Raw genomic sequence first — 18309 nt, forward strand, 5'->3', positions numbered from 1 at the left:
GGGGGAAAAGGGAGAACAGGACCTGCTTCCTGCTTGGTGACTGTAGCTTCTTTCTCCCCCGAGGGAGATGTGGTGCCTGGGGGAAAAGGGAGAACAGGACCTGCTGCCTGCTTGGTGACTGTAGCTTCTTTCTCCCCCGAGGGAGATGTGGTGCCTGGGGGAAAAGGGAGAACAGGACCTGCTGCCTGCTTGGTGACTGTAGCTTCTTTCTCCCCGAGGGAGATGTGGTGCCTGGGGGAAAAGGGAGAACAGGACCTGCTTCCTGCTTGGTGACTGTAGCTTCTTTCTCCCCCGAGGGAGATGTGGTGCCTGGGGGAAAAGGGAGAACAGGACCTGCTGCCTGCTTGGTGACTGTAGCTTCTTTCTCCCCCGAGGGAGATGTGGTGCCTGGGGGAAGAGAGAGAACAGGACCTGCTGCCTGCTTGGTGACTGTAGCTTCTTTCTCCCCCGAGGGAGATGTGGTGCCTGGGGGAAGAGAGAGAACAGGACCTGCTGCCTGCTTGGTGACTGTAGCTTCTTTCTCCCCCGAGGGAGATGTGGTGCCTGGGGGAAAAGGGAGAACAGGACCTGCTTCCTGCTTGGTGACTGTAGCTTCTTTCTCCCCCGAGGGAGATGTGGTGCCTGGGGGAAGAGGGAGAACAGGACCTGCTTCCTGCTTGGTGACTGTAGCTTCTTTCTCCCCGAGGGAGATGTGGTGCCTGGGGAAAAGGGAGAACAGGACCTGCTTCCTGCTTGGTGACTGTAGCTTCTTTCTCCCCCGAGGGAGATGTGGTGCCTGGGGGAAAAGGGAGAACAGGACCTGCTTCCTGGCTAGATCATAAAGGGGATACTAGTTGGTGTCTGTATATGGTAGAGATACTGTATATACTGTAATGACCTGGCTAGATCATAAAGGGGATACTAGTTGGTGTCTGTATATGGTAGAGATACTGTATATACTATAATGACCTGGCTAGATCATAAAGGGGATACTAGTTGGTGTCTGTATATGGTAGAGATACTGTATATACTATAATGACCTGGCTAGATCATAAAGGGGATACTAGTTGCTGTCTGTATATGGTAGAGATACTGTATATACTGTAATGACCTGGCTAGATCATAAAGGGGATACTAGTTGGTGTCTGTATATGGTAGAGATACTGTATATACTATAATGACCTGGCTAGATCATAAAGGGGATACTAGTTGGTGTCTGTATATGGTAGAGATACTGTATATACTGTAATGACCTGGCTAGATCATAAAGGGGATACTAGTTGGTGTCTGTATATGGTAGAGATACTGTATATACTGTAATGAACTGGCTAGATCATAAAGGGGATACTAGTTGGTGTCTGTATATGGTAGAGATACTGTATATACTGTAATGACCTGGCTAGATCATAAAGGGGATACTAGTTGGTGTCTGTATATGGTAGAGATACTGTATATACTGTAATGACCTGGCTAGATCATAAAGGGGATACTAGTTGGTGTCTGTATATAGTAGAGATACTGTATATACTATAATGAGCTGGCTAGATCATAAAGGGGATACTAGTTGGTGTCTGTATATGGTAGAGATACTGTATATACTGTAATGACCTGGCTAGATCATAAAGGGGATACTAGTTGGTGTATGTATATGGTAGAGATACTGTATATACAGTAATGACCTGGCTAGATCATAAAGGGGATACTAGTTGGTGTCTGTATATGGTAGAGATACTGTATATACTGTAATGACCTGGCTAGATCATAAAGGGGATACTAGTTGGTGTCTGTATATGGTAGAGATACTGTATATACTATAATGAGCTGGCTAGATCATAAAGGGGATACTAGTTGGTGTCTGTATATGGTAGAGATACTGTATATACTATAATGACCTGGCTAGATCATAAAGGGGATACTAGTTGGTGTCTGTATATGGTAGAGATACTGTATATACTGTAATGACCTGGCTAGATAATAAAGGGGATACTAGTTGGTGTCTGTATATGGTAGAGATACTGTATATACTGTAATGACCTGGCTAGATCATAAAGGGGATACTTGTTGGTGTCTGTATATGGTAGAGATACTGTATATACTGTAATGGCCTGGCTAGATCATAAAGGGGATACTAGTTGGTGTCTGTATATGGTAGAGATACTGTATATACTGTAATGACCTGGCTAGATCATAAAGGGGATACTAGTTGATGTCTGTATATGGTAGAGATACTGTATATACTATAATGAGCTGGCTAGATCATAAAGGGGATAGTAGTTGGTGTCTGTATATGGTAGAGATACTGTATATACTATAATGAGCTGGCTAGATCATAAAGGGGATACTAGTTGGTGTCTGTATATGGTAGAGATACTGTATATACTATAATGAGCTGGCTAGATCATAAAGGGGATACTAGTTGGTGTCTGTATATGGTAGAGATACTGTATATACTATAATGAGCTGGCTAGATCATAAAGGGGATACTAGTTGGTGTCTGTATATGGTAGAGATACTGTATATACTATAATGAGCTGGCTAGATCATAAAGGGGATACTAGTTGGTGTCTGTATATGGTAGAGATACTGTATATACTATAATGACCTGGCTAGATCATAAAGGGGATACTAGTTGGTGTCTGTATATGGTAGAGATATTGTATATACTATAATGAGCTGGCTAGATCATAAAGGGGATACTAGTTGGTGTCTGTATATGGTAGAGATACTGTATATACTATAATGACCTGGCTAGATCATAAAGGGGATACTAGTTGGTGTCTGTATATGGTAGAGATACTGTATATACTGTAATGGCCTGGCTAGATCATAAAGGGGATACTAGTTGGTGTCTGTATATAGTAGAGATACTGTATATACTGTAATGACCTGGCTAGATCATAAAGGGGATACTAGTTGGTGTCTGTATATGGTAGAGATACTGTATATACTGTAATGGCCTGGCTAGATCATAAAGGGGATACTAGTTGGTGTCTGTATATGGTAGAGATACTGTATATACTGTAATGACCTGGCTAGATCATAAAGGGGATACTAGTTGGTGTCTGTATATGGTAGAGATACTGTATATACTATAATGACCTGGCTAGATCATAAAGGGGATACTAGTTGGTGTCTGTATATAGTAGAGATACTGTATATACTATAATGACCTAGCTAGATCATAAAGGGGATACTAGTTGGTGTCTGTATATGGTAGAGATACTGTATATACTGTAATGGCCTGGCTAGATCATAAAGGGGCTACTAGTTGGTGTCTGTATATAGTAGAGATACTGTATATACTATAATGACCTGGCTAGATCATAAAGGGGATACTAGTTGGTGTCTGTATATGGTAGAGATACTGTATATACTGTAATGACCTGGCTAGATCATAAAGGGGATACTAGTTGGTGTCTGTATATAGTAGAGATACTGTATATACTGTAATGACCTGGCTAGATCATAAAGGGGATACTAGTTGGTGTCTGTATATGGTAGAGATACTGTATATACTGTAATGACCTGGCTAGATCATAAAGGGGATACTAGTTGGTGTCTGTATATAGTAGAGATACTGTATATACTGTAATGACCTGGCTAGATCATAAAGGGGATACTAGTTGGTGTCTGTATATGGTAGAGATACTGTATATACTGTAATGAGCTGGCTAGATCATAAAGGGGATACTAGTTGGTGTCTGTATATGGTAGAGATACTGTATATACTATAATGACCTGGCTAGATCATAAAGGGGATACTAGTTGGTGTCTGTATATGGTAGAGATACTGTATATACTATAATGACCTGGCTAGATCATAAAGGGGATACTAGTTGGTGTCTGTATATAGTAGAGATACTGTATATACTGTAATGACCTGGCTAGATCATAAAGGGGATACTAGTTGGTGTCTGTATATGGTAGAGATACTGTATATACTGTAATGACCTGGCTAGATCATAAAGGGGATACTAGTTGGTGTCTGTATATGGTAGAGATACTGTAAATACTATAATGAGCTGGCTAGATCATAAAGGGGATACTAGTTGGTGTCTGTATATGGTAGAGATACTGTATATACTATAATGAGCTGGCTAGATCATAAAGGGGATACTAGTTGGTGTCTGTATATGGTAGAGATACTGTATATACTATAATGACCTGGCTAGATCATAAAGGGGATACTAGTTGGTGTCTGTATATGGTAGAGATACTGTATATACTGTAATGGCCTGGCTAAATCATAAAGGGGATACTAGTTTGTGTCTGTATATAGTAGAGATACTGTATATACTGTAATGACCTGGCTAGATCATAAAGGGGATACTAGTTGGTGTCTGTATATGGTAGAGATACTGTATATACTATAATGAGCTGGCTAGATCATAAAGGGGATACTAGTTGGTGTCTGTATATGGTAGAGATACTGTATATACTATAATGAGCTGGCTAGATCATAAAGGGGATACTAGTTGGTGTCTGTATATGGTAGAGATACTGTATATACTATAATGAGCTGGCTAGATCATAAAGGGGATACTAGTTGGTGTCTGTATATGGTAGAGATACTGTATATACTATAATGAGCTGGCTAGATCATAAAGGGGATACTAGTTGGTGTCTGTATATGGTAGAGATACTGTATATACTGTAATGACCTGGCTAGATCATAAAGGGGATACTAGTTGGTGTCTGTATATGGTAGAGATACTGTATATACTATAATGAGCTGGCTAGATCATAAAGGGGATACTAGTTGGTGTCTGTATATGGTAGAGATACTGTATATACTATAATGAGCTGGCTAGATCATAAAGGGGATACTAGTTGGTGTCTGTATATGGTAGAGATACTGTATATACTGTAATGGCCTGGCTAGATCATAAAGGGGATACTAGTTGGTGTCTGTATATAGTAGAGATACTGTATATACTGTAATGACCTGGCTAGATAATAAAGGGGATACTAGTTGGTGTCTGTATATGGTAGAGATACTGTATATACTGTAATGGCCTGGCTAGATCATAAAGGGGATACTAGTTGGTGTCTGTATATGGTAGAGATACTGTATATACTGTAATGACCTGGCTAGATCATAAAGGGGATACTAGTTGGTGTCTGTATATGGTAGAGATACTGTATATACTATAATGACCTGGCTAGATCATAAAGGGGATACTAGTTGGTGTCTGTATATAGTAGAGATACTGTATATACTATAATGACCTGGCTAGATCATAAAGGGGATACTAGTTGGTGTCTGTATATAGTAGAGATACTGTATATACTATAATGACCTGGCTAGATCATAAAGTGGATACTAGTTGGTGTCTGTATATGGTAGAGATACTGTATATACTGTAATGACCTGGCTAGATCATAAAGGGGATACTAGTTGGTGTCTGTATATAGTAGAGATACTGTATATACTATAATGACCTGGCTAGATCATAAAGGGGATACTAGTTGGTGTCTGTATATGGTAGAGATACTGTATATACTGTAATGACCTGGCTAGATCATAAAGGGGATACTAGTTGGTGTCTGTATATAGTAGAGATACTGTATATACTGTAATGACCTGGCTAGATCATAAAGGGGATACTAGTTGGTGTCTGTATATGGTAGAGATACTGTATATACTGTAATGACCTGGCTAGATCATAAAGGGGATACTAGTTGGTGTCTGTATATGGTAGAGATACTGTATATACTGTAATGAGCTGGCTAGATCATAAAGGGGATACTAGTTGGTGTCTGTATATGGTAGAGATACTGTATACACTATAATGACCTGGCTAGATCATAAAGGGGATACTAGTTGGTGTCTGTATATGGTAGAGATACTGTATATACTGTAATGACCTGGCTAGATCATAAAGGGGATACTAGTTGGTGTCTGTATATGGTAGAGATACTGTATATACTGTAATGGCCTGGCTAGATCATAAAGGGGATACTAGTTGGTGTCTGTATATGGTAGAGATACTGTATATACTATAATGAGCTGGCTAGATCATAAAGGGGATACTAGTTGGTGTCTGTATATGGTAGAGATACTGTATATACTATAATGAGCTGGCTAGATCATAAAGGGGATACTAGTTGGTGTCTGTATATGGTAGAGATACTGTATATACTATAATGACCTGGCTAGATCATAAAGGGGATACTAGTTGGTGTCTGTATATGGTAGAGATACTGTATATACTGTAATGGCCTGGCTAGATCATAAAGGGGATACTAGTTGGTGTCTGTATATAGTAGAGATACTGTATATACTGTAATGACCTGGCTAGATCATAAAGGGGATACTAGTTGGTGTCTGTATATGGTAGAGATACTGTATATACTGTAATGGCCTGGCTAGATCATAAAGGGGATACTAGTTGGTGTCTGTATATAGTAGAGATACTGTATATACTGTAATGACCTGGCTAGATCATAAAGGGGATACTAGTTGGTGTCTGTATATGGTAGAGACACTGTATATACTATAATGAGCTGGCTAGATCATAAAGGGGATACTAGTTGGTGTCTGTATATGGTAGAGATACTGTATATACTATAATGACCTGGCTAGATCATAAAGGGGATACTAGTTGGTGTCTGTATATGGTAGAGATACTGTATATACTGTAATGGCCTGGCTAGATCATAAAGGGGATACTAGTTGGTGTCTGTATATAGTAGAGATACTGTATATACTGTAATGACCTGGCTAGATCATAAAGGGGATACTAGTTGGTGTCTGTATATAGTAGAGATACTGTATATACTATAATGACCTGGCTAGATCATAAAGGGGATACTAGTTGGTGTCTGTATATAGTAGAGATACTGTATATACTATAATGACCTGGCTAGATCATAAAGGGGATACTAGTTGGTGTCTGTATATGGTAGAGATACTGTATATACTGTAATGACCTGGCTAGATCACAAAGGGGATACTAGTTGGTGTCTGTATATAGTAGAGATACTGTATATACTATAATGACCTGGCTAGATCATAAAGGGGATACTAGTTGGTGTCTGTATATGGTAGAGATACTGTATATACTGTAATGACCTGGCTAGATCATAAAGGGGATACTAGTTGGTGTCTGTATATAGTAGAGATACTGTATATACTGTAATGACCTGGCTAGATCATAAAGGGGATACTAGTTGGTGTCTGTATATGGTAGAGATACTGTATATACTGTAATGACCTGGCTAGATCATAAAGGGGATACTAGTTGGTGTCTGTATATGGTAGAGATACTGTATATACTGTAATGAGCTGGCTAGATCATAAAGGGGATACTTGATGGTGTCTGTATATGGTAGAGATACTGTATATACTATAATGACCTGGCTAGATCATAAAGGGGATACTAGTTGGTGTCTGTATATGGTAGAGATACTGTATATACTGTAATGACCTGGCTAGATCATAAAGGGGATACTAGTTGGTGTCTGTATATAGTAGAGATACTGTATATACTGTAATGACCTGGCTAGATCATAAAGGGGATACTAGTTGGTGTCTGTATATGGTAGAGATACTGTATATACTGTAATGACCTGACTAGATCATAAAGGGGATACTAGTTGGTGTCTGTATATGGTAGAGATACTGTATATACTGTAATGACCTGGCTAGATCATAAAGGGGATACTAGTTGGTGTCTGTATATGGTAGAGATACTGTATATACTGTAATGAGCTGGCTAGATCATAAAGGGGATACTAGTTGGTATCTGTATATGGTAGAGATACTGTATATACTGTAATGACCTGGCTAGATCATAAAGGGGATAGTAGTTGGTGTCTGTATATGGTAGAGATACTGTATATACTATAATGACCTGGCTAGATCATAAAGGGGATACTAGTTGGTGTCTGTATATGGTAGAGATACTGTATATACTATAATGACCTGGCTAGGCTAGTCAACTTAGTTTTTTCACTGTTCCTAGCTTGCTAGTCTTCTTCCCAATCGACTTGTCTGACAGGGAAACTGATGTGAAGAAGCTGTCCACAGTCACATTTCTGCCTTTGCCCATGTAAGGCTCCACGTGACTCAAAACCACAGTCTCAGACAGTCTCAGACAGTCACCCGCTGGCCTGGTTTCATCTTTCCCCAGACATGGAAAGACCTTGAGCAAGTTGGTTTGGACATCTGCAGCTAACCAGAACTGAGGTCACATGCACCACTATCAGTTTCTATCTGGTTTCTATTGGCCGTTCATCCATTGACGACAGAATAGCAGATTTTAATTTGATTATGTTAATAGTTTTTGCGTAGTCGCCAGATCAATGCTGCTGCTGGAGTGGTCATGTGATTAAAACATGGACAACACGGATATTGTTGAAGAAAAATTGAACTTTGGAAATAAAGCTGCACCTCTTGAATGTTGAGAGTTATTTGATAAAGGTAAGTGTCAAGGAAACTGCAGAATCTGCTCTCAGAAACAGTACTATATAGAAATCACAATGTTTAACCTGCAGAATCTGCTCTTTCAGATACAGTACTATATAGAAATCACAATGTGTTACCTGCAGAATCTGCTCTTTCAGATACAGTACTATATAGAAATCACAATGTTTAACCTGCAGAATCTGCTCTTTCAGATACAGTACTATATAGAAATCACAATGTTTTACCTGCAGAATCTGCTCTTTCAGATACAGTATTATATAGAAATAAAAGTATTTTACCTGCACATGACTCTGAAGGAGGATTTGGTAAATAGATGCTCATTTTGTCACATACGTCGAAAAAGGGGGACCAAAACGCAGCGGGTCGATGGGCCGGCTGATCAGGATAACTCTTATCATGTGTGAAATTAGTTTTGGTATAGTTTAGGAGTAGTATCGATGGGCCAGCTGATCAGGATAACTCTTATCATGTGTGAAATTAGTTTTGGTACAGTTTAGGAGTAGTGTCGATGGGCCAGCTGATCAGGATAACTCTTATCATGTGTGAAATTAGTTTTGGTATAGTTTAGGAGTAGTGTCGATGGGCCAGCTGATCAGGATAACTCTTATCATGTGTGAAATTAGTTTTGGTATAGTTTAGGAGTAGTGTCGATGGGCCAGCTGATCAGGATAACTCTTATCATGTGTGAAATTAGTTTTGGTACAGTTTAGGAGTAGTGTCGATGGGCCAGCTGATCAGGATAACTCTTATCATGTGTGAAATTAGTTGTGGTATAGTTTAGGAGTAGTGTCGATGGGCCAGCTGATCAGGATAACTCTTATCATGTGTGAAATTAGTTGTGGTACAGTTTAGGAGTAGTGTCGATGGGCCAGCTGATCAGGATAACTCTTATCATGTGTAAAATTAGTTGTGGTACAGTTTAGGAGTAGTGTCGATGGGCCAGCTGATCAGGATAACTCTTATCATGTGTAAAATTAGTTTTGGTATAGTTTAGGAGTAGTGTCGATGGGCCAGCTGATCAGGATAACTCTTATCATGTGTGAAATTAGTTTTGGTATAGTTTAGGAGTAGTGTCGATGGGCCAGCTGATCAGGATAACTCTTATCATGTGTGAAATTAGTTGTGGTACAGTTTAGGAGTAGTGTCGATGGGCCGGCTGATCAGGATAACTCTTATCATGTGTGAAATTAGTTTTGGTACAGTTTAGGAGTAGTGTCGATGGGCCAGCTGATCAGGATAACTCTTATCATGTGTAAAATTAGTTTTGGTACAGTTTAGGAGTAGTGTCGATGGGCCAGCTGATCAGGATAACTCTTATCATGTGTAAAATTAGTTTTGGTACAGTTTAGGAGTAGTGTCGATGGGCCAGCTGATCAGGATAACTCTTATCATGTGTGAAATTAGTTTTGGTACAGTTTAGGAGTAGTGTCGATGGGCCAGCTGATCAGGATAACTCTTATCATGTGTGAAATTAGTTTTGGTATAGTTTAGGAGTAGTATCGATGGGCCAGCTGATCAGGATAACTCTTATCATGTGTGAAATTAGTTTTGGTACAGTTTAGGAGTAGTGTCGATGGGCCAGCTGATCAGGATAACTCTTATCATGTGTGAAATTAGTTGTGGTATAGTTTAGGAGTAGTGTCGATGGGCCGGCTGTGAAGGTTGACTGCTATTGTTTGTTTCCCGCTCATCAACTTGGACAGAGTCCAGGACATGTTTTACATCACTCTAAAGGCCTACTGTAACTCATAGCATGTGTTCATTTCCTTACAATACATGTGATTAGTGTTAGAGTTACAGTCAATAAAACAGACCCACAACAGTTTATTTGTGGAAAGTAAAACATAAAAGAGAATATTATTAACCCACAAGGGGTGTGGTCAAATGATTTGCTGCTGATAAATAGGCATAACACAAACTCATCATTACACTATTGTCTTTCTACATTACATCAACCCCTTCATCCTTCTTATCATTCAGTTAGGCCTCATTTGGGGACGACAGGTAACCTAGTGGTTAGAGTGGAGGGGCGGCAGGTAGCCTAGTGGTTAGAGTGTAGAGGCGGCAGGTAGCCTAGTGGTTAGAGTGTAGAGGCGGCAGGTAGCCTAGTGGTTAGAGTGGAGGGGGGCAGGTAGCCTAGTGGTTAGAGTGGAGGGGGGGCAGGGAGCCTAGTGGTTAGAGTGGAGGGGCGGCAGGTAGCCTAGTGGTTAGAGTGGAGGGGGGGCAGGTAGCCTAGTGGTTAGAGTGGAGGGGAGGCAGGTAGCCTAGTGGTTAGAGTGGAGGGGGGGCAGGGAGCCTAGTGGTTAGAGTGGAGGGGTGGCAGGTAGCCTAGTGGTTAGAGTGGAGGGGCGGCAGGTAGCCTAGTGGTTAGAGTGGAGGGCGGCAGGTAGCCTAGTGGTTAGAGTGGAGGGGTGGCAGGTAGCCTAGTGGTTAGAGTGGAGGGGAGGCAGGTAGCCTAGTGGTTAGAGTGTAGAGGCGGCAGGTAGCCTAGTGGTTAGAGTGGAGGGGCGGCAGGAAGCCTAGTGGTTAGAGTGTAGAGGCGGCAGGTAGCCTAGTGGTTAGAGTGGAGAGGCGGCAGGTAGCCTAGTGGTTAGAGTGGAGGGGCGGCAGGTAGCCTAGTGGTTAGAGTGGAGGGACGGCAGGAAGCCTAGTGGTTAGAGTGTAGAGGCGGCAGGTAGCCTAGTGGTTAGAGTGGAGAGGCGGCAGGTAGCCTAGTGGTTAGAGTGTGGAGGCGGCAGGTAGCCTAGTGGTTAGAGTGGAGGGACGGCAGGTAGCCTAGTGGTTAGAGTGGAGGGGCGGCAGGTAGCCTAGTGGTTAGAGTGTAGAGGTGGCAGGTAGTCTAGTGGTTAGAGTGTTGAGCCAGTACTTGAAAGGTTGCTGGATCGAATCCCTGAGCTGAGAAGGTAAAAATCTGTCGTTCTGCCCCTGAACAAGGCAGTTAACCCACTGTTCGTAGGCCGTCATTGAAAATAAGAATTTTTTCTCAACTGATTTGCCTAGTTAAATAAAGGTAAAAACTGATATTATCATATAGGACTGATTCTAGTGTTAAAAGTCAGGGAGCAGGTCTGATTCTACTGTCTGATTTTATTTTATTTTTACGGCTGCATTATACCTTTTAAAAGTATTTTGTTTAAATATAATTTCCCTCCACAACAACATGAATACCTGCATACTTTCACATACAAACCAGAGGAGGCTGTTGGAGGAGCAATATGAGGACAGGCTCAGTGTAAAGACTGGAATGGAATAAATGGAATTCATTTATTTATTCCATTTCAGCCATAAAAATGAACCCGTCCTCCTATAACACTTCCCACCAGCCTTTCCTCTGAAATGTCTCTGTTCTGTTAAAAGAGAAGTTGAGAATACCACATGTTGTTTCTGTTGTATCTAAATGTATCTACATTAAACCACATGTTTTGTTCTTAAGACTGATGGGGATGAGTGGGGTGTAAAGGATTTTGCAACACTACTGTAGTTAGCCCAACCTTGTGACTAAGTTAACATCCTGTTTGCAATACTTGGGGGGATTTCAATGTTATCTTTCAGCCTTCCCGAAACCAAAGACAAACTCTGTACAGGATCTGAACTGTATAACCTTTTGCATGAGAACTTTCCTGACATGTAGGGAATTTAAAACTTGTAGTGTATTTGAGATGAATATAAAAAGGATTTTGAAGTTTGTAATATAGACTACTTCCTCTGCAAGAGCATCAGAAAATATTTGATTTCCTGTGTTGTGTTGATTTGAAGGAAAGACAGACAGACTCTGGTAAGTCTAGGCTAATTATTATGTTTTTAAATATCCTTTATATAAACATTCAATAGAGAGAGTAGGCTTGAGATATGATCCTTTATATTGCTGATGACCTGATGGTCTCTGTAGGAAATGTTTAGATAATATCCTTTATATTGCTGATGACCTGATGGTCTCTGTAGGAAATGTTTAGATAATATCCTTTATATTGATGATGACCTGATGGTCTCTGTAGGAAATGTTTAGATAATATCCTTTATATTGATGATGACCTGATGGTCTCTGTAGGAAATGTTTAGATAATATCCTTTATATTGATGACGACCTGATGGTCTCTGTAGGAAATGTTTAGATAATATCCTTTATATTGATGATGACCTGATGGTCTCTGTAGGAAATGTTTAGATAATATCCTTTATATTGATGATGACCTGATGGTCTCTGTAGGAAATGTTTAGATAATATCCTTTATATTGATGATGACCTGATGGTCTCTGTAGGAAATGTTTAGATAATATCCTTTATATTGATGATGACCTGATGGTCTCTGTAGGAAATGTTTAGATAATATCCTTTATATTGATGATGACCTGATGGTCTCTGTAGGAAATGTTTAGATAATATCCTTTATATTGATGATGACCTGATGGTCTCTGTAGGTAATGTTTAGATAATATCCTTTATATTGATGATGACCTGATGGTCTCTGTAGGAAATGTTTAGATAATATCCTTTATATTGATGATGACCTGATGGTCTCTGTAGGAAATGTTTAGATAATATCCTTTATATTGATGATGACCTGATGGTCTCTGTAGGAAATGTTTAGATAATATCCTTTATATTGATGATGACCTGATGGTCTCTGTAGGAAATGTTTAGATAATATCCTTTATATTGATGATGACCTGATGGTCTCTGTAGGTAATGTTTAGATAATATCCTTTATATTGATGATGACCTGATGGTCTCTGTAGGAAATGTTTAGATAATATCCTTTATATTGATGATGACCTGATGGTCTCTGTAGGAAATGTTTAGATAATATCCTTTATATTGATGATGACCTGATGGTCTCTGTAGGTAATGTTTAGATAATATCCTTTATATTGATGATGACCTGATGGTCTCTGTAGGAAATGTTTAGATAATATCCTTTATATTGATGATGACCTGATGGTCTCTGTAGGTAATGTTTAGATAATATCCTTTATATTGATGATGACCTGATGGTCTCTGTAGGAAATGTTTAGATAATATCCTTTATATTGATGATGACCTGATGGTCTCTGTAGGAAATGTTTAGATAATATCCTTTATATTGATGATGACCTGATGGTCTCTGTAGGAAATGTTTAGATAATATCCTTTATATTGATGATGACCTGATGGTCTCTGTAGGAAATGTTTAGATAATATCCTTTATATTGATGATGACCTGATGGTCTCTGTAGGAAATGTTTAGATAATATCCTTTATATTGATGATGACCTGATGGTCTCTGTAGGTAATGTTTAGATAATATCCTTTATATTGATGATGACCTGATGGTCTCTGTAGGTAATGTTTAGATAATATCCTTTATATTGATGATGACCTGATGGTCTCTGTAGGAAATGTTTAGATAATATCCTTTATATTGATGATGACCTGATGGTCTCTGTAGGAAATGTTTAGATAATATCCTTTATATTGATGATGACCTGATGGTCTCTGTAGGAAATGTTTTTAAATATCCTTTATATTGATGATGACCTGATGGTCTCTGTAGGAAATGTTTAGATAATATCCTTTATATTGATGATGACCTGATGGTCTCTGTAGGAAATGTTTAGATAATATCCTTTATATTGATGATGACCTGATGGTCTCTGTAGGAAATGTTTAGATAATATCCTTTATATTGATGATGACCTGATGGTCTCTGTAGGAAATGTTTAGATAATATCCTTTATATTGATGATGACCTGATGGTCTCTGTAGGAAATGTTTAGATAATATCCTTTATATTGATGATGACCTGATGGTCTCTGTAGGTAATGTTTAGATAATATCCTTTATATTGATGATGACCTGATGGTCTCTGTAGGAAATGTTTAGATAATATCCTTTATATTGATGATGACCTGATGGTCTCTGTAGGAAATGTTTAGATAATATCCTTTATATTGATGATGACCTGATGGTCTATGTAGGAAATGTTTAGATAATATCCTTTATATTGATGATGACCTGATGGTCTCTGTAGGTAATGTTTAGATAATATCCTTTATATTGATGATGACCTGATGGTCTCTGTAGGAAATGTTTAGATAATATCCTTTATATTGATGATGACCTGATGGTCTCTGTAGGTAATGTTTAGATAATATCCTTTATATTGATGATGACCTGATGGTCTCTGTAGGAAATGTTTAGATAATATCCTTTATATTGATGATGACCTGATGGTCTCTGTAGGAAATGTTTAGATAATATCCTTTATATTGATGATGACCTGATGGTCTCTGTAGGAAATGTTTAGATAATATCCTTTATATTGATGATGACCTGATGGTCTCTGTAGGAAATGTTTAGATAATATCCTTTATATTGATGATGACCTGATGGTCTCTGTAGGAAATGTTTAGATAATATCCTTTATATTGATGATGACCTGATGGTCTCTGTAGGTAATGTTTAGATAATATCCTTTATATTGATGATGACCTGATGGTCTCTGTAGGTAATGTTTAGATAATATCCTTTATATTGATGATGACCTGATGGTCTCTGTAGGAAATGTTTAGATAATATCCTTTATATTGATGATGACCTGATGGTCTCTGTAGGAAATGTTTAGATAATATCCTTTATATTGATGATGACCTGATGGTCTCTGTAGGAAATGTTTTTAAATATCCTTTATATTGATGATGACCTGATGGTCTCTGTAGGAAATGTTTAGATAATATCCTTTATATTGATGATGACCTGATGGTCTCTGTAGGAAATGTTTAGATAATATCCTTTATATTGATGATGACCTGATGGTCTCTGTAGGAAATGTTTAGATAATATCCTTTATATTGATGATGACCTGATGGTCTCTGTAGGAAATGTTTAGATAATATCCTTTATATTGATGATGACCTGATGGTCTCTGTAGGAAATGTTTAGATAATATCCTTTATATTGATGATGACCTGATGGTCTCTGTAGGTAATGTTTAGATAATATCCTTTATATTGATGATGACCTGATGGTCTCTGTAGGAAATGTTTAGATAATATCCTTTATATTGATGATGACCTGATGGTCTCTGTAGGAAATGTTTAGATAATATCCTTTATATTGATGATGACCTGATGGTCTCTGTAGGAAATGTTTAGATAATATCCTTTATATTGATGATGACCTGATGGTCTCTGTAGGAAATGTTTAGATAATATCCTTTATATTGATGATGACCTGATGGTCTCTGTAGGAAATGTTTAGATAATATCCTTTATATTGATGATGACCTGATGGTCTCTGTAGGAAATGTTTAGATAATATCCTTTATATTGATGATGACCTGATGGTCTCTGTAGGAAATGTTTAGATAATATCCTTTATATTGATGATGACCTGATGGTCTCTGTAGGAAATGTTTAGATAATATCCTTTATATTGATGATGACCTGATGGTCTCTGTAGGAAATGTTTAGATAATATTGCTACATGCTCAGTTATTTAGAATGAAACTGACTTGAAGGTGATGAGTCCTGCTACTGGTAGCCTATGTGAACTCTGTCAGGACCACTTGTGGATCACGGCAGGGGTACAGGTGGGTCGAGGGATGACATTGCCAAAAACAAAATGTTTTCAGTATTAACTTATTAAACAACTAAAACCAAATAGAAAGTATGTAGAAAAGATAATGGACTTTTTCAATTATAGCATATAATCTTTGATAATTTTCAATCAGCTGAATAAAAGCTAGACAATTAGGCCCCCACTGATGTTGTTATAATGTTAGAGCATCAGAACACAGGATTATCCATGTCAGATGGTTTGGTTTTCACCGTTCAACCCACCTCAAAAACACCTCCGTTGGTGGGTCACCAAGCACATCTGGGAACCCCTGCCTTAACGAAGAGTGACACATTATATTATTGTTATTATTATTATTATTATTATTATTATTATTGTTATTGTTATTATTATTATTATTATTATTGTTATTATTATTATTATTATTATTATTATTATTATTATTGTTATTATTATTATTATTATTATTATTATTATTATTATTGTTATTATTATTATTATTATTATTGTTATTATTATTATTATTATTATTATTATTATTATTATTGTTATTATTATTATTATTATTATTATTATTATTATTATTATTATTATTATTATTATTGTTATTATTATTATTATTATTGTTATTATTATTATTATTATTATTGTTATTATTATTATTATTATTATTATTATTATTGTTATTATTATTATTACTATTATTATTACTATTATTATTATTATTATTATTACTATTATTATTATTATTATTGTTATTATTATTATTACTATTATTATTACTATTATTATTATTATTATTATTATTATTACTATTATTATTATTATTATTGTTATTATTATTATTATTATTATTATTGACACTAAACATGGAGATGAGGTGGCAAATATCAGTCATGATTACATGTTCATGTGATGCATTAAATCACCTGACTGTTGGGATGTGTCTGTTAGGAAATGTTTTATTTCTAAGAGATAATGAATACATGAGAACAATTTACATTCAATAATTAGTTGGCCCTGTGTTAATCACAACCAACATGCTGGATCTCTGTTTAGTTGTCACTGTGTTAATCACAACCAACATGCTGGATCTCAGTTTAGTTGTCACTGTGTTAACCACAACCAACATGCTGGATCTCTGTTTAGTTGTCACTGTGTTAATCACAACCAACATGCTGGATCTCTGTTTAGTTGTTACTGTGTTAACCACAACCAACATGCTGGATCTCTGTTTAGTTGTCACTGTGTTAATCACAACCAACATGCTGGATCTCTGTTTAGTTGTCACTGTGTTAACCACAACCAACATGCTGGATCTCTGTTTAGTTGTCCCTGTGTTAACCACAACCAACATGCTGGATCTCTGTTTAGTTGTCACTGTGTTAATCACAACCAACATGCTGGATCTCTGTTTAGTTGTCACTGTGTTAACCACAACCAACATGTTGGATCTCTGTTTAGTTGTCACTGTGTTAACCACAACCAACATGTTGGATCTCTGTTTAGTTGTCACTGTGTTAACCACAACCAACATGCTGGATCTCTGTTTAGTTGTTACTGTGTTAATCACAACCAACATGCTGGATCTCTGTTTAGTTGTCACTGTGTTAACCACAACCAACATGCTGGATCTCTGTTTAGTTGTTACTGTGTTAACCACAACCAACATGCTGGATCTCTGTTTAGTTGTCACTGTGTTAACCACAACCAACATGCTGGATCTCTGTTTAGGACATCACTGTGTTAACCACAACCAACATGCTGGATCTCTGTTTAGTTGTCACTGTGTTAATCACAACCAACATGCTGGATCTCTGTTTAGTTGTCACTGTGTTAATCACAACCAACATGTTGGATCTCTGTTTAGTTGTCACTGTGTTAACCACAACCAACATGCTGGATCTCTGTTTAGGACATCACTGTGTTAACCACAACCAACATGCTGGATCTCTGTTTAGTTGTCACTGTGTTAACCACAACCAACATACTGGATCTCTGTTTAGTTGTCACTGTGTTGACCACAACCAACATGCTGGATCTCTGTTTAGTTGTCACTGTGTTAACCACAACCAACATGCTGGATCTCTGTTTAGTTGTTACTGTGTTAACCACAACCAACATGCTGGATCTCTGTTTAGTTGTCACTGTGTTAACCACAACCAACATGCTGGATCTCTGTTTAGTTGTCACTGTGTTGACCACAACCAACATGCTGGATCTCTGTTTAGTTGTCACTGTGTTAACCACAACCAACATGCTGGATCTCTGTTTAGTTGTCACTGTGTTAACCACAACCAACATGTTGGATCTCTGTTTAGGGGTCCTGTCTCTAAAATGAGTC

The 18309-nt window shown here is 37.9% G+C and overlaps 1 protein-coding gene across 1 annotated transcript in view; it reads right to left on the reverse strand.

Annotated features, from left to right (window-relative positions):
• The window catches only part of LOC123741878 (zinc finger protein 184-like), a gene marked incomplete at both ends in the record, with an annotated part of 464177 nt that overhangs the window by 374269 nt on the left and 71599 nt on the right, over positions 1–18309 (reverse strand). The window lies entirely within an intron of this gene.

Source organism: Salmo salar, chromosome ssa03 (genome assembly GCF_905237065.1).
Source record: "Salmo salar chromosome ssa03, Ssal_v3.1, whole genome shotgun sequence".
Taxonomy (NCBI): Eukaryota; Metazoa; Chordata; class Actinopteri; order Salmoniformes; family Salmonidae; genus Salmo; species Salmo salar.